The 19,960-nt window shown below is 42.7% G+C and overlaps 1 non-coding gene across 1 annotated transcript; it reads left to right on the top strand.

The window, feature by feature from the left end:
• Positions 1–17,105: 17,105 nt before the first annotated feature.
• Positions 17,106–17,213, top strand: LOC125119067 (U6 spliceosomal RNA). The gene has a single exon (XR_007133021.1). It is a non-coding gene; the product is annotated as a U6 spliceosomal RNA (small nuclear RNA).
• The last annotated feature ends 2,747 nt before the right edge of the window (positions 17,214–19,960 follow it).

Below are 19,960 nucleotides of genomic sequence, written 5' to 3'. Positions count from 1 at the left end.
AACAGGGAGTATTTAGGTCAAAGAGAGTCAAGAAGGTTTTTGGAAGAAGGCAAACTTTGAAGTGGTACTAGGGATTTTAGAAATCCGTAACAATTAAGAAAAAAATTTGGGAGTTCCCGTCGTGGCGCAGTGGTTAACGAATCCGACTAGGAACCATGAGGTTGCGGGTTTGGCCCCTGCCCTTGCTCAGTGGGTTAACGATCCGGCGTTGCCGTGAGCTGTGGTGTAGGTTGCAGACGCGGCTCGGATCCTGCGTTGCTGTGGCTCTGGCGTAGGCTGGTGGCTACAGCTCCGATTGGACCCCTAGCCTGGGAACCTCCATATGCCACGGGAGCGGCCCAAGAAATAGCAAAAAAAAAAAAAAAAAAAAAAAAAAAAAAAAAAAAAAAAATGAACATTCTGTAATTTGCTGCTCGCTTATTTTTCCTAACCACTGTATGTGTGCTACATTGAGAACAAAGTATTTTAAACATGAAAAAAAGAAGAATTACCCAGATGAAATGTGATGTGGGGAACAGGAAAAGGGTATATCTGGAGAAAAAGAAGCAATGAATACGGCTTAATATGCTCAGGAAACAAGATGGTGGGAACACTGATATCGAGTGGAACATTTGGTAAGATCTGATCATTAATTTTTTTATGACCACACCCTTGGCACATGGACGTTCCCAGGCCGGGGATTGAATGTGCCACATATGCAGCTGTGGCAATGCTGGATCCTTTAATCCATTGCTCCTGGCCAAGGACCAGCAACCTGAACCATTGCAGTTGGATTCTTAACCCACTGTGCCATGGTGGGAACTCCCGGATAATGAATTTTTTTAAGTCAGTAAAATAGGGCGCAGCAAGGGAGGGGTGTTAGGCACAGCACAAGCAAAAGAGTTTCTACAGAAGAGCACTGGTTCTGAACGGAGTGAAGGGAAGCATGCTGGACAGAGAATACGGGGCCAAATTCAAATTCAAATAGGAAGACCTGAGTGTCAGGTTCATGCGTTTAACTTAACCCCAAAGCCAGTTGGTATGATACTTAGAAGTGGGATGATAAGGTGTCCTTCCTTTGCGGGAAAAATTGATCTGGGTTCAGTATCGAGTAAGGGGAAAAAGTGGAAGAGGTAAAGGCAGCATTTAGAGCTGACTACAGGGATGTGGGCTGAGACAATAAAAACCTAGGCAAGGATGGTGGGAGAGGAAATGCAAAGAGAGGGCCGACTCTCAGCGATGCTGTAAAGACTGATGTGTGTGGTAACTGATGGGGCGGAGGGGGAAAAGAAAAGGGAGACTTTTCAGTGGTGATTCATCCAACTAATTATTCAGCAAACATATACAACTGATGCTGTTATAGCAGAGAAGGGTCTTATTTGCTAGCAACCAAAACTGAATCTAGTTTTCTCAGGCACAAAAGGTATGGATCATAACGCCAGGTACTGGGAGTTGCCTGGTGGTCTAAGCAGCTAAGGATCCACCATTGTCACTGCTGTGGCTTGGGTCACTGCTATGGCACAGACTCGATCTCTGGCCCGGGGAACTTCTGCATGCCTCAGGCAAGGCCGAAAACAAAATAACGCTAGGTGCTCACAGCATCAGTGAGAGCTCGGAAGGTTAGGCTTAGCAAGAGGGCAGATCCAAAGACGCCCTGTAGCAGTCTTTCTAACCTGAGTCGCCCGAGAAATTGAAGCTCTACCCCCTGTAGCACGAATTACACATAATGATTCAACTTCTCTCCTATGCATCTACAATGGCACTAGTTATGCCATCTTGGGCAGAACTGAGAAAACTGTCACTCAAATCATTTTCCATTTCTGTAGTTCCAACGAGGTACCATAGCTGAGAAAGGCTGGCTAGGGGCTGAGCAGAACACACCGCACGATGCCCCTGGTCACACGCTATTCGTTGCCCTTATTCCCACATTATTGCTTCATTTGCTCAAGATGTAAAGTCCCAGGAGCATGAGGAGAGTTCAAGCAAAGCACCTGGGAGGGCTTTATAAAAAGATGCTTCAAAATAGATCTGGAAAAAAAAAAGTCAGTGGGGGCTTGTAAGTGCAGCGAAAAAGGGATCATCACGTGAAAAGCCAGAAGGCTGAAAGGGCTGGCTTGGCATGTCTGGCAAATGATAACAAGGGTGATGGGCTGAGGATGCGAGCCCGGAGGTCGATGGCAGAAGATGAGGTGGGAAACGGGAACACCCCGTGAAGGCCTGTTCTAACAGGGTCTGGACTTACCCTCTCGGCCTTGAAAAATCTCTGAAGTTAGTAAAGTTTGAGAGTGACAGGATCAGACTTGTTTGTCACAATAAGAATACTGATGAGGGCTAAGTTATAAGAAGGAAAGACTCGAAAAGTAAGGAAACTACTCTCTCTCGCGCTCTCTCTCTCTCTCTCTCTCTCTCTCTCTATAAGCTATGTCAGCAGCAATGGGCCATTCATCCATGAGCTTGGATACATAAATCAAGACTCAAAAATGTTTAAGAGGGAGTGGGAGGGATCGGGAGCTTGGGGTTAACGGATGCAAACTATTGCTCTTGGAATGGATTTACCATGAGATCCTGCTGTGTAGCATGGAGAACCACGTCTAGATACTTACATCGCAACACAACAATGGGAGGAAAAAGTATGTATACATGTATGTGTAACTTGGTCGCCATGCTGTACAGTGGGGAAAAAAAAAATGTTTCAGTGACCAGTGTAGACCAGCACAGCTTGTGAGGAAAGAGTGAGGATTGAAATCCCCGGGGAGCAAGGACACCAGCCAGGAATGAATTGAAATCGTCCAGGTGATAAATGATAAGGTTTTGCAAAAAGGAGGTGGGAGTGACAGCGGGGAGAAGACATTGTAGGAATGATAATAAGGTTAAGGGAAGGGTCATGAGTTCACCCCGAACCTGCAGAATTAACGGCTTATGTGCAACACAAAGGGGCAGGCTGAAGTAAGTGAGTGAGAGAGTGAAGAGGCCAGGGGATAAAGTGAGGGAAGGAGCCAGCAGAGGGATAGGGACAAAAAGACAAGGTCAAGGGTGAGCCACCATGGGGGCTGACACTGGAGGAAAGGGACACCTAAGAAAGAGAAAGTAGGGAGTTCCCGTTGTGGTGCAGCGGAAACGAATTCGACCAGGAACCATGAAGTTGCGGGTTCCATCCCTGGCCTCACTCAGTGGGTTAAGGATCCGGCATTGCGGTGAGTTGGGGTGTAGGCCAGCGGCTACAGCTCTGATTAGACCCCTAGCCTGGGAACCTCCATATGCCGCAGGTTGGGTCCTGAAAAGAAAAAAAAAAAAAAGGCCTAAAAAGGACCAAAAAAAAAAAAAAAAAGAAAAAAAGAAAGAGAAAGTAATCACAAAAGACCAGCAATATCCATGCCAAGGAGATACATCTTATTTCCTCCCCCCCAAATCCCTGAGATCCCAGTCTCATTAAAAACAAAAGAAAGCAAAACAAAGCACAAAACACTTCTTTAATTCTTGTTCATATGACAGAGAATAACCTCATCTCCTTGATTCTTCGTGCTAGCTCCCTTCCATCGAAATCTTATTTACTCTCCAGGGTTATTTATTCTGACAGCACTAAACGTAAACTAGAGATAATTAGTTATAACCATATTGCTTGGCCTGGTCTACTACCTTTAGGAATCTATCCCATGGAATCACTTAAAAAATGTATTCAAGACTGGTTCTAGCTGCAGTGTTCATAGTGCAAACAAACAAAGCAGAATAAAACCGTAAGAGATGCCCAACAAGGGAGCATGGCTGGGATATGATCCCATGCACGTCGCGATAACATTGTACTGCATTGTGGCTCAAGTAGATACGCAGAAAAATTTACATGAATTAAAGAAGCAGAAAATATAAACCCTGAATGTACCAGCCCAAGAACTGGAAATGGGTCATAGACACTTACAGAAAAATAAGATTACACTTTAAAGTTACTTGGTATTTTTACTGTCAACTACATGGCTATTTATATTTATTTTAAAGATGGCTAGGAGTTCCCGTCGTGGCTCAGTGGCTTACAAACCTGACTAGTATCAACAAGGATGCAGGTTCGATCCCTGGCTTGTTCAGTGGATGAAGGATCCTGCATTGCTGTGGCTGTGGTGTAGGTCGAAGATGCGGCTCCGATTCCACCCCTAGCCTGGGAACGTCCATATGCCGCAGGTTCGGCCCTAAAAAGAAAAAAAAAAAAAAAAAACCATGGCTAAATCGTGAATAAACATGAAATATAAACCCGTTATTTCTGGCATGTTAGTATAATGAGAAAAGAAATTTCACTTGTTGGATTAAGTTGCCATAGATAATACAGTTCAACGTCACTGAGTAAATAAGGGTCTTGTGCAAGGTACTTGACGGGGTTCAAACGCACTCCCCTAAAATATGGCATCTTGGCAGACCGAGCGGTTTAAGTGAAGGAATTTGAGCAAACCCTGGCAGCAGCAGGAAGGGCACTGTGACCTCCTCCCCCGGCCGTCTCCCCTGAATCTTTAGATCCTAAGACCCTCAGGTGAGAGATGCCTCTCCACGCCCTGGGCAAAGGAGCATCCTGATCTCCATAAAGCCAAGAAGAGTCTGAACAAACAGGCCTTGCTGAGGGTTCCAGTTTCCTGCCATTACCTGGTACCCCTGCCCGATTGTATTCCTCCACGACTGTCCACGCTTCCTCAGACCTAGCTTACAAATACACGGCTCTGCTTCTTTGGGTCTTCATGTCCTGATGAAGGCTGAAGCCTCATGTAAAACTTACATCAGAAGGCTCTTCTCTTGTTAATTTGTCTTTGTCAGTTTATTTTTCAGGCCCGGCCAGGGACATTCAGACGGTGATAGGAAAGCTTTTTCTTCCCCTATATCTATTCTTATGAGCACAAAGTCAAAATGCCCTGGTGAAAGCATATTTCAATTAAGGAAAAGAGAAGATTGAAATAGGAATGAATGCGTGCTTGAAGACTAAAAATACCATTTTATAAGCTTTTCAGGAAAGTACTATAGGGCTATGCTATTTACATAGAAACAGCAAAAAATAAGCACAGCTCTGGAAGCAAGAGACTTATTTATTCGTTTATTGTCAAATGGGAATTCTGTTTATTTGATACCAGCCATGAGAATGGTAACAAAACATTTTCTAGAACAACAGACGCACACAATTTTTTAAAAAAGCTTTTGGTCTATTTCCTGCCCCCAAGCAGATACAGAAAAAAAAAAAAATTCACAGAAACAGTGAACAAGGGAAAACAGTTTGAATTTAAGAAAGGCAAAGATGAATATTCTGAAAAACAAGAAGAGTGACAGTTGAGAGGAGAGAAGAAAAATATTTCAGAAAAGCTCTGGAGCATATAACAGGCTGTAGGAAGCAAGATATTTTAAAGGTGAACTTGAGTGAGAACAAGAGTATGTGAAAGAGAATTCCCAGTTGGTAGCATAACAAAAGTGAAAAAAGTATTTTAAAAAGGTACAAAGAGATTAAAGGACAGGAAAATATTGGAGTCATTTAAAGTTATACGTATAATTTAATGTTCTCTGTACAATTTTTTCATCTTTCAAAAATGCTTTATAACTCCAAATATCTATCTAAAAGGTCCTTAAATTGCTCCTGTATCTCATTTTCTTTAATACAATATTTTTCAAGACTCTTGGTTGCAAATAGCAGTATTCCAACTTAGACCAGCCTACACCGAAAAGGAATTAATTTGCTCATTGTGATAGGTCCCCAGAGAGGCTCGTGTCCTCATCCCCAGAAGAGGAAAATATGCTTCCTTACGGGGCAAGAGGGACTTCTGCTGATGTCATTAGGATTTTGAGATGGGGTGGTTATCTTAGATCATTTGGGTGCGTTCACAGTTATCACAAGAGGCCTTATAAGGGAAAAGAGGGAGGAGAGTCAGAGTCAGAGAAGGATGTGATGGCAGAAGCAGAGGCGAGTGTGATGAGGAGCCAGGAACCAAGGAAGGCGGGCAGCCCCCAGAAGGTGGAAAAGGAGAGCCATTTTAGACCTCTGACCTGCAAATTACAAGATAATAAATACGCATGGCTGGAAGCCATTACTTTCCTGATAAATCGTTACAGCAGCAAAAGGAAACTAATACACTCATGTAACCAAGAAGTTGAAGGAGGATAACGAACTTCCAGCCCATTCTAATCCAGTGACTCAGCTGATGCTGTGAACATATTACAAGAAGTTCTAAGCAATACACTCCTCTGCACTGTCTCATTTTCAGGCAGTTCCTCCTCACATCATAGAGAAGAAGATCACTGCTAGTTCAAGGCTTTCCTTGTCCTTAATAAATGAGGATTCCTTGAGCTACTCTGTATGGCACCCCTGCTCAAAACTAGCAACCTCAGAAGAAAAGCCAGAGCACCCTGCCTCAATTCCAAAAAAAGTCCACAAAGGGGAGATGACTGACTTGGCTCAGGCCACACCTTTTCCTCGAACCAATTATAGCTAGGGGTATGCAGTATTTTAGCCAGCTCTTGGTCCTCCTACCCTTGTGGGTTTTTTTGGGGGGAGGGGCAGCAGCAGGAGGGGTCAGCCCCATAGGAACCACGTGGACTCGAGTCCCTGCAAGAAAGATGGGTGCTGTGACCAGAAGAGGGGAAACGAAAGGATACTGAGTAAACAAGAATCACAGCTACCACTGAATATCGAACATACTATTTAAAAACCACATATTCAATATTGGATCAAAAATTTCACAAGTGATGACACAACTTCCCTTGAATACTGATTATAGAATTTTAAAAGCAATATTATAAAATTAAACAGGAAGTTCCCGTGTGGTGCAGCGGGTTAAGATCTGGCATTGCAGCAGCTGTGGTGCAGGTCATACCTGCTGCAAGGGTTCAGTCCCTGGCCTAGGAACTTCCACAAGCCATGGTTGCAGCCCCCCCCCAAATTACAATACTCCAAATTTTTATCACATGTCTGGTTTCATTAATGTCCTTGACCACGCCCCATGCCCCACGCCTAGGAACTTCTATATTAAGAAATGAATTTGGCAACTCAGCAGTAAGAAGGACAATTATTTTGTTAATAACAGGGAAAAACAACTGTAAAATGTAATGTCAAAGTGACATTGTACTCAACCCAGAGTGAGGCTGCCTCTACAAAGACATGGTCCCTGTTCAAATAGGGCTGGAGATACCAGGGTTTAAGAATTCCAAAGAGTTGGTGGTTGGCAGAATCTCACGGCAGAGTATCAGGACTCTGATTAGTGGGTCTCTTCCTTCATTTACTGATCTGTTATAATCACGTCTTCCCTTCCTGCTTTAAAGAGCCTAAATGTGCCTGAGGACAAGTGGCGAGGGTGGATCCAAGCAGATGAAGTGACTCCTCTGGATGCAGCACTCAGAGAAGTGTCTTAGAAAGACACCTAAAATGTGTTCACTCTTTCCACGATGTCTTTAAAAATCTCGGTGAGAGGATTTTGATTTAAAGACTTGCAGGGTGGCATGAAAGTTGCTCTGTCATCGGGGGGACCTCATCAGGGCACCGCGTCCCACTCGTGTCTTAGCACTCCGGAAGACCTCACTAACTAAGTACATCCCAGATGCATGAACTGCCTTCACAATGTTCCCCTTCCTGACTTGCTGAATATAAATTTAAGTCTCTACAAAAGGGCAAAACTCTTTTTTTTTTCTTTCTGGTTCTGTATTTTTACTATCATCAACGGGCATTTGATATTTGTTTCTTTCAGCTATTACATTTGCGTCAGGAGTCTGAAGTCAGGGGTTAAGCGAAAGATTAAGGGAGTTATACAGAGAGATAATTGTAATGTTACTACAACCACAAATAAACACACGCGCACACACACGAGGAGTATTCAAGTTAATGCAAATTCTCAATGTCTAAGATAATGCAGATTGGAATGCAGCCAGCAAAAATGTCATTTTCTGGCTTAATGGAGAGATTACTAAATCAAAACCATGAATTATATATGAAGTCTCAGCCAGGGTCTCGGGTATTTTTAGCACAGGAGAGTAACAGGACGCTGCAGGTATGGTCTGTGCCAACGCCATAACTGGAGGAGCAAGTACCAAGCAAAGCAGGGCTGCGATGTCTCAATCAACAAAAGCAGGGACAAAAACTCAGCATCCTCCAGAAGAGAGAGAAGGCTATTCTCCTGTGCAAGACCGAATGGCAAACGTGATGGAAGGAATCACAAGTGTGACGGGGGGGCTTCTCCAGCCTACTGACAACTGATGCAGAGAACTGACTCCGTCAAGTGTCTCTGCTTGTCAAGGGATGAAGGTAATTCGCGACTGGGATTTTAACCTCCCCTACACTAAAGAAGGCCACCGTCTGAAACAAAAACGAAGGCGGATAATTAGGACCAGACAAAGCTACATCACGTGTACAGAATGAAAAAGGGCAAGTAAGCCAGGAAAAAGACACCTATCATATGATAGTGTTTATACGTGGCTCTAAAAAAATGATACAAATGAACTTATCTACAAAACAGAAAGAGAGCTACAGAAATAGAAAACAAACTTATGGTTACCAAAGGGGAATGGGGAGGACAAGAAGGGATAAATTAGAGTCTGGGACCAACAGATACACACTACTATATATAAAAGAAGTAACCCACAAGGACCTACTTTATAGCACAGGGAACTATACCATACTCAGTATTTTGCTTTTTTTTTTTTTTTTTTTTTTTGCTTTTTAGGGCCACACCTGTGGCATATGGAAGTTCCCAGGTTAAGGGTCGAATCGGAGCTACAGCTGCCGGCCTACACTCCAGCCACAGCAATGCGGGATCTAAGCTGTGCCTGCGACCTACACCACAGCTCACGGCAACGCCGGATCCTTAACCCACTGAGCGAGGCCAGGGATGGAACCCTCATCCTCATGGATCCTAGTTGGGTTCGTTAACTGCTGAGCCAGGAAGGGAACTCCTATACTCAATATTTTATAACAACGTATAAGGGAAAAGAATCTTTCAAAGAATGTATAACTGAATCACTGTGCTGTACACCTGAAATGAATACAACATTGTAAATCTAGACTTCAACTAAAAAACAAACAAAAACAAAAAACAAAAAAAAAGAGGAGTCCACAGACTCAAGTTCAGATCCCTGGTCTCTGTTGTCCTGAACAAGTCATTCAACTTCCAGAAGCCTTAATTTACTTGTCTGTAAAATAAGAACAGTATGTCTAGATCATAAAGTTTGGGAAGGACCCAATGAAATGACATATGTACTGAGCGTGCTGTCTAGTATAGAGTAAGTGCTCAACAGTTAATAACTTTCAGACATATGTCTAACAAAATCAAAGATAAGTGCATATGTGCGTCTCCACATTAACTTTTAAAATCATTAAAATATCTATTTATGGATGCATATATAAAACGTAAGAGATGTGTGTTAAACGGTTTTAACAGATGTGCCACATCAGGAAATGAATCCAAGGCAGGCCCCATAGACACTGAATAGTTCTGGAACACCCAGCCTGACAATCACATAAGGAAGTTTTCGATTCAATGAAGAGAGAAGACAGCTCTGAGAGTAAACCTATAATATGTCATGTCACCGCCTCTCCCCTGGCCTGTAGTGCCGTGGGCACCAGACCCAGACAATAGTCCTACCCACTAATGACCATCATTAAACCTTAGCGTTAGGAAGGAAATCACTCCAAACTCCAGGAGGCCTCCAAAGGGAAGAGAGATTAAGAACATCTTTCTGCTGAAAGCATATTCATGAAATAGTCACCAAAATGTAAACTCTAGTTATCTCCGGGTGGTGGAATATAGTTGATTCTTATTTCTCAACATTTTTTTTGGGGGGGGGGTTTGCAGATAATCATACATTTTCTGATATATTCATACTTGCTTATGCATGAAGAACCAGAAGGTACTTAAGCAGTATCTCCTTAATTTACATAAAGGAGTGGGATTGGGGGGAGAGGCAGCGGCCTGCAAAGTACAGTCTGATGGTCCCTGTTTGTGCAAATAAAGCGTTGCTGTAACCCAACCACACCCCTTTGTGTGCTGTCCAGGGCGGCTGTGGCATCGCAATGGCCGAGGCGAGTAGGAGTAACAAAGACCTCAAGACCACAAAGCCTGACATGTTTACCATCTGGCCCTTTACAGACAGTTTGCTGACCTCAGAGTGAGAGAGTGCCAAGGAAATTCTTCAGCAGGGCCCACCCATTCTGCAACACTTATTACACGTGGGCCCCTCCCCACCTGTGATGGTTTGGACAAGTCATTAAACTCCGAAGTTGCCTTATTTGTAGAAACAAATAAATCAACATGAACCTTTATTGAGTGTTTACCATGCACCAGACACTCTTCAACTGCCTCCCATATATGAACTAACTCAGTCCGCATGACAGCCCTGAAACAGATTCTGTTATCATGATATACAGCAGCCAGTCACATTTGCAAATGGGCTTCTCCCCTATAGATTGATAGGTTAAACGTGCTCCAACGCTAAGGAAAAGCTTAAGTTGAAAATTAAGAAAAGTAAGTTAATTTCAAGACCTATATTTACATGTTTAAGAAAAGAAGCAGAGGCAGTTCCCATTGTAGCTCAGCGGGTTAAGGACCCGACGTTGGCTCCGTGAGGATGTTGATTCTATCCCTGGCCTCACTCAGTGGGTTAAGGATCCAGTGTTGCTGCAATCTGCAGTGTAGGTCTTAGATGCCATTCAGGTCCGGCATTGCCATAGCTGTGGCATAGGCTGGCAGCGGCAGCTCTGATTGGACCCCTAGCCTGGAAACTTGCCTATGCCACGGGTGTGGCCCTAAAAAGAGGAAAAAAGAAAAAAAAGAAAAGAAAAAGAGACACAGGACAAGGCAGGGGCCGGTGTCACTGCGGCTCTGCCACGGTTAGCTGAGCTTGGAACCCAGGAATGGCCTCTGTCAGTCACGCTTCAGAAAGGACCCAGATCAGTCCCCAGGTATCCATGTAACAGAGTGAAATGTGGGCATTGAGAACTATGTTCATGAATCTCACGGTAAACCCGCACTGTTCCCTCAGACACACAAAGCCTGGAACATTAAGGACTACAGTTTCTCAAGGATTTACCTGGGTAGTAGAACCGTGGGGTGATTTTTTTCTTTCTCCTTTCCTTCCTTATTTTCTTCCTTTCCTTTCTTTCTTTGGGATTGCATATCGTCCAAGGTTTTTACAATTAGTATTTGTTACCTTTAAAATCAGAAAAAAGGAGTTCCCGTCGTGGCGCAGTGGTTAACGAATCCGACTAGGAACCATGAGGATGTGGGTTCGATCCCTGGCCTCGCTCGGTGGGTTAAGGATCCGGCATTGCCGTGAGCGGTGGTGTAGGTTGCAGAGGCGGCTCGGATCCCGCGTTGCTGTGGCTGTGGTGTAGGCTGACGGCTGCAGCTCTGATTAGACCCCCAGCCTGGGAAACTCCATATGCCACAGAAGCGGCCCTAGAAATGGCAAAAGGACAAAAAATAAAATAAAATCATAGAAAAAGTTACACTTGGAAAAGAAAAACATTGCTGTACTGGAAGAAATCAATATAAGCAAACTTCACATAATAAAGGGTCAGAATCTTGTCTTAGGAGAGCCTTTTGCAGGGCTGTGCAATTTTCATCATGGAAAAAAAAATGAAGGCTTTGAAGGATGAGATAAGACTCCTCAAACACTCTGCAGAGCAGCCATGTGGAGGAGAGATGAGACTCTGTTCCTGGCAGTTTCAGAAAGGATGGACTTCCCTTTGTGGCTCAGTGGCTAACGAATTCGACTAGGAACCATGAGGTTGCCGGTTCGGTCCCTGGCCTCGCTCAATGGGTTAAGGATCCGGTGTTGCCGTAAGCTGTGGTGTAGGTCGCAGACACGGCTCGGATCCCGTGTTGCTGTGGCTGTGGTGTAGGCCGGCGGCTACAGCTCCGATTCGACCCCTAGCCTGGGAACCTCCATGTGCCGCGGGAGCAGCCCAAGAAATGGCAAAAAGACAAAAAAAAAAAAAAAGAAAGAAAATCTAGGACCAAGAGACCAAAAAGGAAAGGGAGGCTCACTACAGTTTAGTGGAGAGGAAACCCTTTCCCGTGAGGGTAGTGTGCCCACAAGCTTGACAGGGCTCCCTCTCTGTAGGTGCACCCGCAGAGGCTGGATGACTGCACTTGAAAATGCACTCTCGGACAGAGACCACATGATACCCCTTACATCTGGAATCTAATACACGCCATAAATAAACCTTTCCACTGAAAAGGAAGGCATGGATTTGGAGAACAGACTTTGGTTGCCCGGTGGGGGGGGTGGGGGGTGGCGGAGGGAATGGACTGGGACTCTGGGGTTAATAGACGCAAACTGTTGCATTTGGAGTGGATAAGCAATGAGATCCTGCTGTAGAGAGCTGGGAACGATAGCTGGTCACCTGTGATGGAGCATGAGAATGTGAGAAAAAGAATGTATGTATGTGTGACTGGGTCACTTTGCTGTACAGCAGAAAGTTGACAGAATACTGGAAACCAGCTATAATGGAAAAAAATAAAAATTAGTTAACGTTAAAAAAAAGAAAAAAGAAGAACCAAGAAAACGCACTCCCAGATGACAATGACCAGACGTGGAAATACACATCCAGGTGCCAATGAACAAAAAGGCACACACCCCAATGCTGAATGTCCTTCCTGCCCACAGTCCCTTCACTAGAAGGGACTGTGGGCAGTCTCTTGGGCCAGCAGATTAAGGATCCAGCGTTGTCACTGCAGCAGCTTGGGTTGCTCCTGTGGCACAGGTTTGATCCCTGGCCCAGGAACTTCCACAAGCCGTGGGTGCGGCCAAAATAAAATCAAAAAAAAAAAAGTGAACTGAAGTAGGTTTTCTACCCTTAAAGAAGCTTCTCAGGGCTGCAGATATGTCCTAAAATAATAAGCCATAAAGTCAGTAGTGGGTCTTTAGGGATGGCAGTGTTTTAATATGAAGAATACCTTAGAATTGGAGTTTCAGTTTTGGCACAGCGGAAACGCATCTGACTAGGAACCATGAGGTTGCAGGTTCGATCCCTGACCTTGCTCAGTGGGTTAAGGATCTGGCGTTGCCGTGAGCTGTGGTGTAGGTCGCAGCCTCGGCTCGGGTCTGGCGTTGCTGTGGTTCTGACATAGGCCAGCAGCAACAGCTCCGATTCGACCCCTAGCCCTCCACATGCCATGGGTGCGGCCCTAAAAAGACAAAAGACCAAAGAAAAACAAGAATGCCTTAGAAACAACAGCACTGGTGTCAATTAGCTACAGAAGAGTTGCAGGGTAATACGCGGCTGCTCCCTTCAACCACCTGCTTTATGGCTGCACAGGTGCAGGGGCTGCTCATTATCCTCTCACAAAAATGCTCTCAATGAAGAAAGGGCAGCTTCAAAGTGGAAGGATGGAAACACAGGATTAAAGAGGAGAAATGGGGGGTGAAAAAATATGGAGAACAAGGCAGAGAGCAACAGATTAATACAAATACAAAAGTGTTCAGAGAACAACCGACAGCAAACATTAAAAATAAATTTGCACTCTGGCCTTTGAGGTCTATTCACCTGCTTAAACCATCACCTACTTTTTTGAGGTGCTTCCAAAACTGTCCTGACAAAGGTCTTACAGGGTTATTTAAATGGGAGGAAGGAGAAAAACCAGAACAGCTGTGATGTTTATATTTTTATCACAATTCTCCTAATTAACTCCATGACCTGGAGGAAGTTGAAAATCTCTCTGAAATTCTGTTTTCCATAGACAAAATGAGAACTACCCCTACCTAGACTGTTGCAAGAAATAAATGTCTTCTTCCATGTAGGGATATACTCACTAGATGCTGAATGAATCCTAGCTTTAGTATTATTGCTGTTGTTTGAAAACAATTTACTGGGTCTAGAAGGGAATGGGTACTAACATTTTCCAAGATCTGATCTGAGATGAGATTTCCATATACGAACTCTATTTAAGTTCATCAAATCTTAGAGTTGTTGGTTGACAAACTCTTCGGTAAAGGGCCCAAGAGTAAATACTTTAGGCTTTGGCGACCTGCAGTGTCTGTCGAAACTACTCTGTTCTGCCTTGGTAGCACAAAGCAACTGGAAACAATATGTAGATGGACGAGCATGGCCGTGTCCTGATAAAACTTTATGTGCAAAAGCAAGGCAGAATTGGCTAGTGGGCAGTAGTAAGCCTGCATGGAAGCAAGCTAGCAGTCCCCAATTCCAAATGTAAAACTGGTTGCTCGAAGTGCTCAAGACACCTGTCCTGAGTCACTCGGCGTGTAAGGGGCAGGCCTGGGATCTCAATCTGGGACCGTCTGTCCCAGAACTCATGTTCTTGCCTCCAGGCTTAGTCATGTTTGGCATGGTACCTTGTGCAGTCATTTAAAAGCAGGATTCATGGAGTTCATCCCCACCCCCACTCCCCTGTGGCTCAGAGGAAATGAATCTGACTAGCATCCATGAAGACAAAGGTTCGGTCCCTGGCCTTTCTTAGTGGGTTAAGGATCTGGCGTTGCCCTGAGCTGTGGTGTAGGTCGAAGACACAGCTCCAATCCTGCGATCCTGCGTTGCTGTGGGTATGGCGTAGGCCGGCAGCTATAGCTCTGATTTGACCCCTAGCCTGGGAACCTCCATATGCCGTGGGTGCGGCCCTAAAAAGCAAAAAAAAAAAAAAAAAAAAAAAAAAAAAGCTGGATTCATGCTTCAGAGGAGAAACTGCGCTCAACTAAACACACAATTGCTCCATAACACAAACTGTGCCCAAATAACTCAAGCAGAACATATGTAGATCCCAGGCCCCATGCTCACTGTAAAATTTATAGTCTCCAAGGGCTTCTGGTATTATTTCAGTGAGAAGCTGATCTTGCTAAAATCAAGGGAAGAATTATTATAGGAATGTCAAAGAATAATTTAAACCTGCATTTCCTGGAAAACACGAGTAAACATTTTCTTGTTTGGGCTTTGATAACCCAGAGATTTGCCTCATTGTCACAGAGAGAGGAACTGAGTGACTGATTCTTTATAGAACAAGAAATGGGAATAAGAAAATAGCCACTCCTCCAATTATTCATCTTAAACATTAATTTCCTAAAAAGATGGGCCACAGGCATTTACAAAATACCCAGAGCCAGTTTTCAATTGGGTTGCAAAGAGAAGGAATGAAGAAACAGAGGAACAGAATCAGCTAGAGATCTTTATCACAAATACAGGGCCCAGCCATCACCCCCACCACCCCAAGACTCAGGACCCCCTGCACGGAGTCAGGGACTAACGCGGTACCTGCTTGTACAAAGCAAAATAAGGGGAAACCAACATTTCAAGTGATTCTAATTATTGCACCCTCAGGAGCATTGGTTAAAGCAGAGATTCTCCCGCTCAGTACTCTTGGCGCTTTGAGCTGGATAAGTCTCTGTTGAGGCAGACGGCTGTGCGTATCAGATGTACAGAAGCAGCCCTGGCCTCCACCCACTAGAGGTCACTAACATCCTTCCCCCATTCGGGACAATAACAAAGGTCTCCAGACATTGCCGACTTTGGTTCCCTAGGGGACCAAGGTCACCCTCTCTGAGAAGCACAGGGTTGGAACATAAACCATCTGATACTGACTTTATTTTAGCATTCAGTCCAAAAAACGGGAGAGGAGAAGTCCACATGAGATCAAGTCAAAACACTTTTCTTCTATTTTAAGGACCACGAGGCCACTCACAGCTCCACCTTTTTACTAAAGTGTAGCCATTATTTTGCAGCTTGGCTTCATCACAAACTCATGTGCACTAACTCAAATGTACTAACATGCATTTTTCATTCGTTGTAACAGGTTTGATATCAGTATTAATTCTTATTAATGTTACTCATATTAACTATTAGTAATAATATTATTAACGATAATATTAGTAAATATTAATGGATCAAACTTTCCCCTGACTTTTTCTTTTTCATTGTTTTTTACACATTTTAAGTGACCTTGAAATTTGCAATAACAATCTTGCAAAATTCATATCGCATTCAGCCTTCCATAACTAAAATTCAATTACCTGAAATATATAATAAAAATTAATCAGTCCTCAGTCATCAAAACAGTATGGTCCAGCAATCCTGGGCATCTACCCAGAGGAAAATCATAATTCAAAAAGATACACGCACCCCAATGTTCACTGCGGCACTATATACAATAGCCAAGACATGTAAGCAACCTAAATGTCCATCAACAGAGGAACAGATAAAGAAGATGTGGTACATATATACTACAAAATATTACTCAGCCATAAAAAAATGAAATCATGCCATTTACAGCAACATGGATGGGCCTAGAAATTATACTAAGTGAAGCAAGTCAGTCAGCGCTAAAGACAAACATTATATTATATCACTTATATGTGGAATCTAAAAAAAAAAAAAGAAGGACACAAATGAACTTGTTGTAGAACAGAAAGAGACTCACAGACTTTGAAAACAAATTTATGGTTACCAAAGGGGACAGGCGGAGGGGCGGATGGGCTGGGGATTTGGGACTGAAATATGCACACTGACGTATATGCAATGACTGGCCAATGGGGACCTGCTGTAGAGCACAAAGAACTCTACCCAATATTCTGTGATAGTCTATAGGCGAAAAGAATCTGAGAGAATGGATGTGTGCACATGTCTAACTGAATCACTTTGTTGAACGGCAGAAATTATCACAACATTTAAATCAACTACACTTCGTTAAAACTTAAAAAAGTGAAAAAAATTAATCAAATAAATGTCATTCTAGTGTCAATGAAAATATTACCTAGGTTTAGACAATAACAAATGTTGGACATGATGCAGAGAAATTGGAACCATCATACATTGCTGGTGAGATGGTAAAATGATGCATCTACTTTGGAAAATAGGTTGGCAATTTCTTTAAAGCTTAACATAATTTATCATAAGACCCAGAGATTCCACTCTGAGGTGTCTACCCAAGAAGAAGGAAAACATATGTCCACGAAAAGACTCATACCTCAAAACTAGCATTATTCATAATAGCCAAAAAGTGAACACGATCAAAATGTACCTTAACTGGTGAACAGAAAAACAAAATATGGTATTTTTCTCACACAACGGGATACTACTCAGCAATAAAAAGAAGTACTGGTACATGCCACAGTATGTATAAACCTTGAAAACATTATGCTATATGAACGAAGCCAAACACAAAAGACCACACACTTTGCTCACTTAGGCAGCACGCATACTAAACATTGAAATGACACAGAGACGACTAGCATGGCCCCTGCACAAGGATGACACACAAGTTCATGAAGGGTTCCGTATATTTTCATGACAACCACAGTCATATCATAATATAAAAATGTATCAAACAATACATTGCACACCTTAAACTTACACAATGTTACACATCAAATGTTTTTAATTTTAAAAAGACCACACCGTGCATTATTCCATTTATAGGAAATGTCCACAATAGGCAAATCTATAGAGGCAGAAAGCAGATTAGTTAGGGCCGGGAGTACATGGGGGAGGTGGGGACAGAGGAGAACTGTTAGGAAGTATTGAGCTGCTTTTGAGAGCGGATGAAAATGTTCTAAAATTAGAGCATGGTGACGGTTGCACAATTCTGTAAACAAACTAAAAACACGGAATTTCATACCTTAAATCAGTGAATTTTTTTTCTTTCTTTCTTTCTTTCTTTCTTTCTTTTTTTTTTTTTTTTGTCTTTTTGACATTTCTAGGGCTGCTCCCGTGGCACATGGAGGTTCCCAGGCTAGGGGTCCAATCAGAGCTGTAGCCACCGGCCTACGCCAGAGCCACAGCAACACGAGATCCAAGCCGTGTCTGCGACCTACACCACAGCTCTTGGCAACGCTGGGTCCTTAACCCACTGAGCAAGGCCAGGGATTGAACTCATAACCTCATGGTTCCTAGTCGGATTCGTTAACCACTGAGCCACGAAGGGAACTCCATAAATCAGTGAATTTTATGATTAGCAATTTGTATCTCATTAAAGCTACTAAGATATATATTGAACGCTTTCTTGAATGAAATTGAGGTTCACCTACCAGGCTAGAACCTTGGTTGGTAAGTTTCCACTGGCCTTCTGTTCATCAGAACTGAAAATGCAGGTCAGAACAATGAGAGATTTTTCCATAGTTCTATGTTCCCCTCTGTTCCAACGTTCTCTGCATCCTCAAAATTAAGGAGACTGAGACATGATATCAAGTTTACAAATAAGGATTCCATTGCTGCTATGACATCATGGAACCACAGATGAATTTACTCTTTCATATATGTGCATCTCAATTAGAAGGCAACCCTTTATTTTAGTAGAGTATGTGGTAGGTTCTCTCTGGAGGACTCAAGAGCACTTAAAGTCCTCAAACCTCATTGAGTTCCCCTTTCTGTTCCACCTCCAACTTTTGGCCTAGGCTTTGATTCTGATAGTTCCTGTCAAATGAATACTAAACCAAGTGTTAAGAGAAAGATTTGATCAAGATGGGGGCAAGATTCCAGTGGCTTGCCACAGGACCCTGTTGTCACCAACACCACTGAATACACAGACCTCCCCCTCAATTCAATTTGTTAGTTACTCAAGTATAGTAAGAGCAGAAAATATATTAGATTACAGAGGTAAGATTAAAAACTACCTCCATAAGCTGGAACAAGGTGCTGAAATGAACGAAAGTAAATAAGAATAGATATACTGGAAAAGTTCAATAAATCTATTTCACATGAACAGAATGAAGAAGACCTAGCTTCATAATCACTCCTTTAAGAGAAACTGGTGGGAGGTTAATTGGTATAGCCACTGTGGAAAACAATATGGAGGTTTCTCAAAACATTAAAAATAGAGCCACCATATGATGAAGCAATTCCAGTGCTGGGTACATAGTCAAAGAAACTGAAAACATTAATTTTAAAAGATACATGTACCCTGATATTTACAGCAAGCATTATTTACAAGAGCCAAGATATGAGAGCAACCTAAGTGTCTATCAACAGATGACTGGATAAAGAAGATGTAGTACATATATACAATGGAATATTACTCAAGCATAAAAAATGAAATTTTGCCATTGCGATGACATGGATGGACTTGGAAAGTATTATGCTAAGTGAAATACATCAGAAAGAGAAAGACAAATACTGTATGATATCACTTATATGTGAAACCTAAAAAGCAAAACAAACTAGTGGACATAGCAAAAATAGACTCACAGATCTAGAGAACAGACTAGTGGTTACCAGTGGGGCAAGGAGAGAGGGGTGGGGCAAGTTAGGGGCAAGGGATCCAAAGAGAGATGCAAAGTGCTATTACAAAATAAATAGGCTATAAGAATATATCATACAGCACATGGAATATAGTAAATATTTTATAATAACTACATTGGAGTATAGCTTTTAAAAACTGTGAATCACTATGTTATACACCTGAAACGTATAATATTGTACATCAACTATATTTCCATAAAATAAAGAAATTGGTGAGTTTTATATCCCAACAATTTTCATGTGAATAGGATACATTGTTTATTTATAAAAAGAATATTATGGTCATGGGCAGCAGTAGCAGAAGTGTAGAATTCAGCTGACATTTGAAGTATTACATTTCTTCTTTTTATTACTCAAAGCATTTATCACATCTGTAGTTACATAATGGTCATCACAATCCAATTTCACAGGATTTCCACATTTCTGAATGTAGGTTTTTTTGGCCTCGCCTGCAGGATCCAGAAGTTCCTGGGCTAGGGATCGAATCCATGCTACAGCAGTAACCCAAGCCATAGCAATGACAACACCAGGTCCTTAACCCACTGAGCCACCAGGAAACTCCTGAATGTAATATTTTAAGAGGTATATTATAGAGTGGTCATTTAACGACCTTCAACAAATAATTGAACCAGCAGCGTCAGACACTGTGTTTGCTACAAGAAAATATAGGAAACACAAGAAAATAAGGTCCTTGTTCTTGTGAAGCTTATAAGCTCTCAGGAAGGCAGGCCTTGAGTCAGTCCCTACCAACACAGCGAGTCCTATAGAGGGAGAGAGAGGTCAGCGCTCATGAGA

This window comes from Phacochoerus africanus, chromosome X (assembly GCF_016906955.1).
Source record: "Phacochoerus africanus isolate WHEZ1 chromosome X, ROS_Pafr_v1, whole genome shotgun sequence".
NCBI classification, from domain to species: domain Eukaryota; kingdom Metazoa; phylum Chordata; class Mammalia; order Artiodactyla; family Suidae; genus Phacochoerus; species Phacochoerus africanus.
This window is presented reverse-complemented; position numbering and strand designations above follow the sequence as displayed.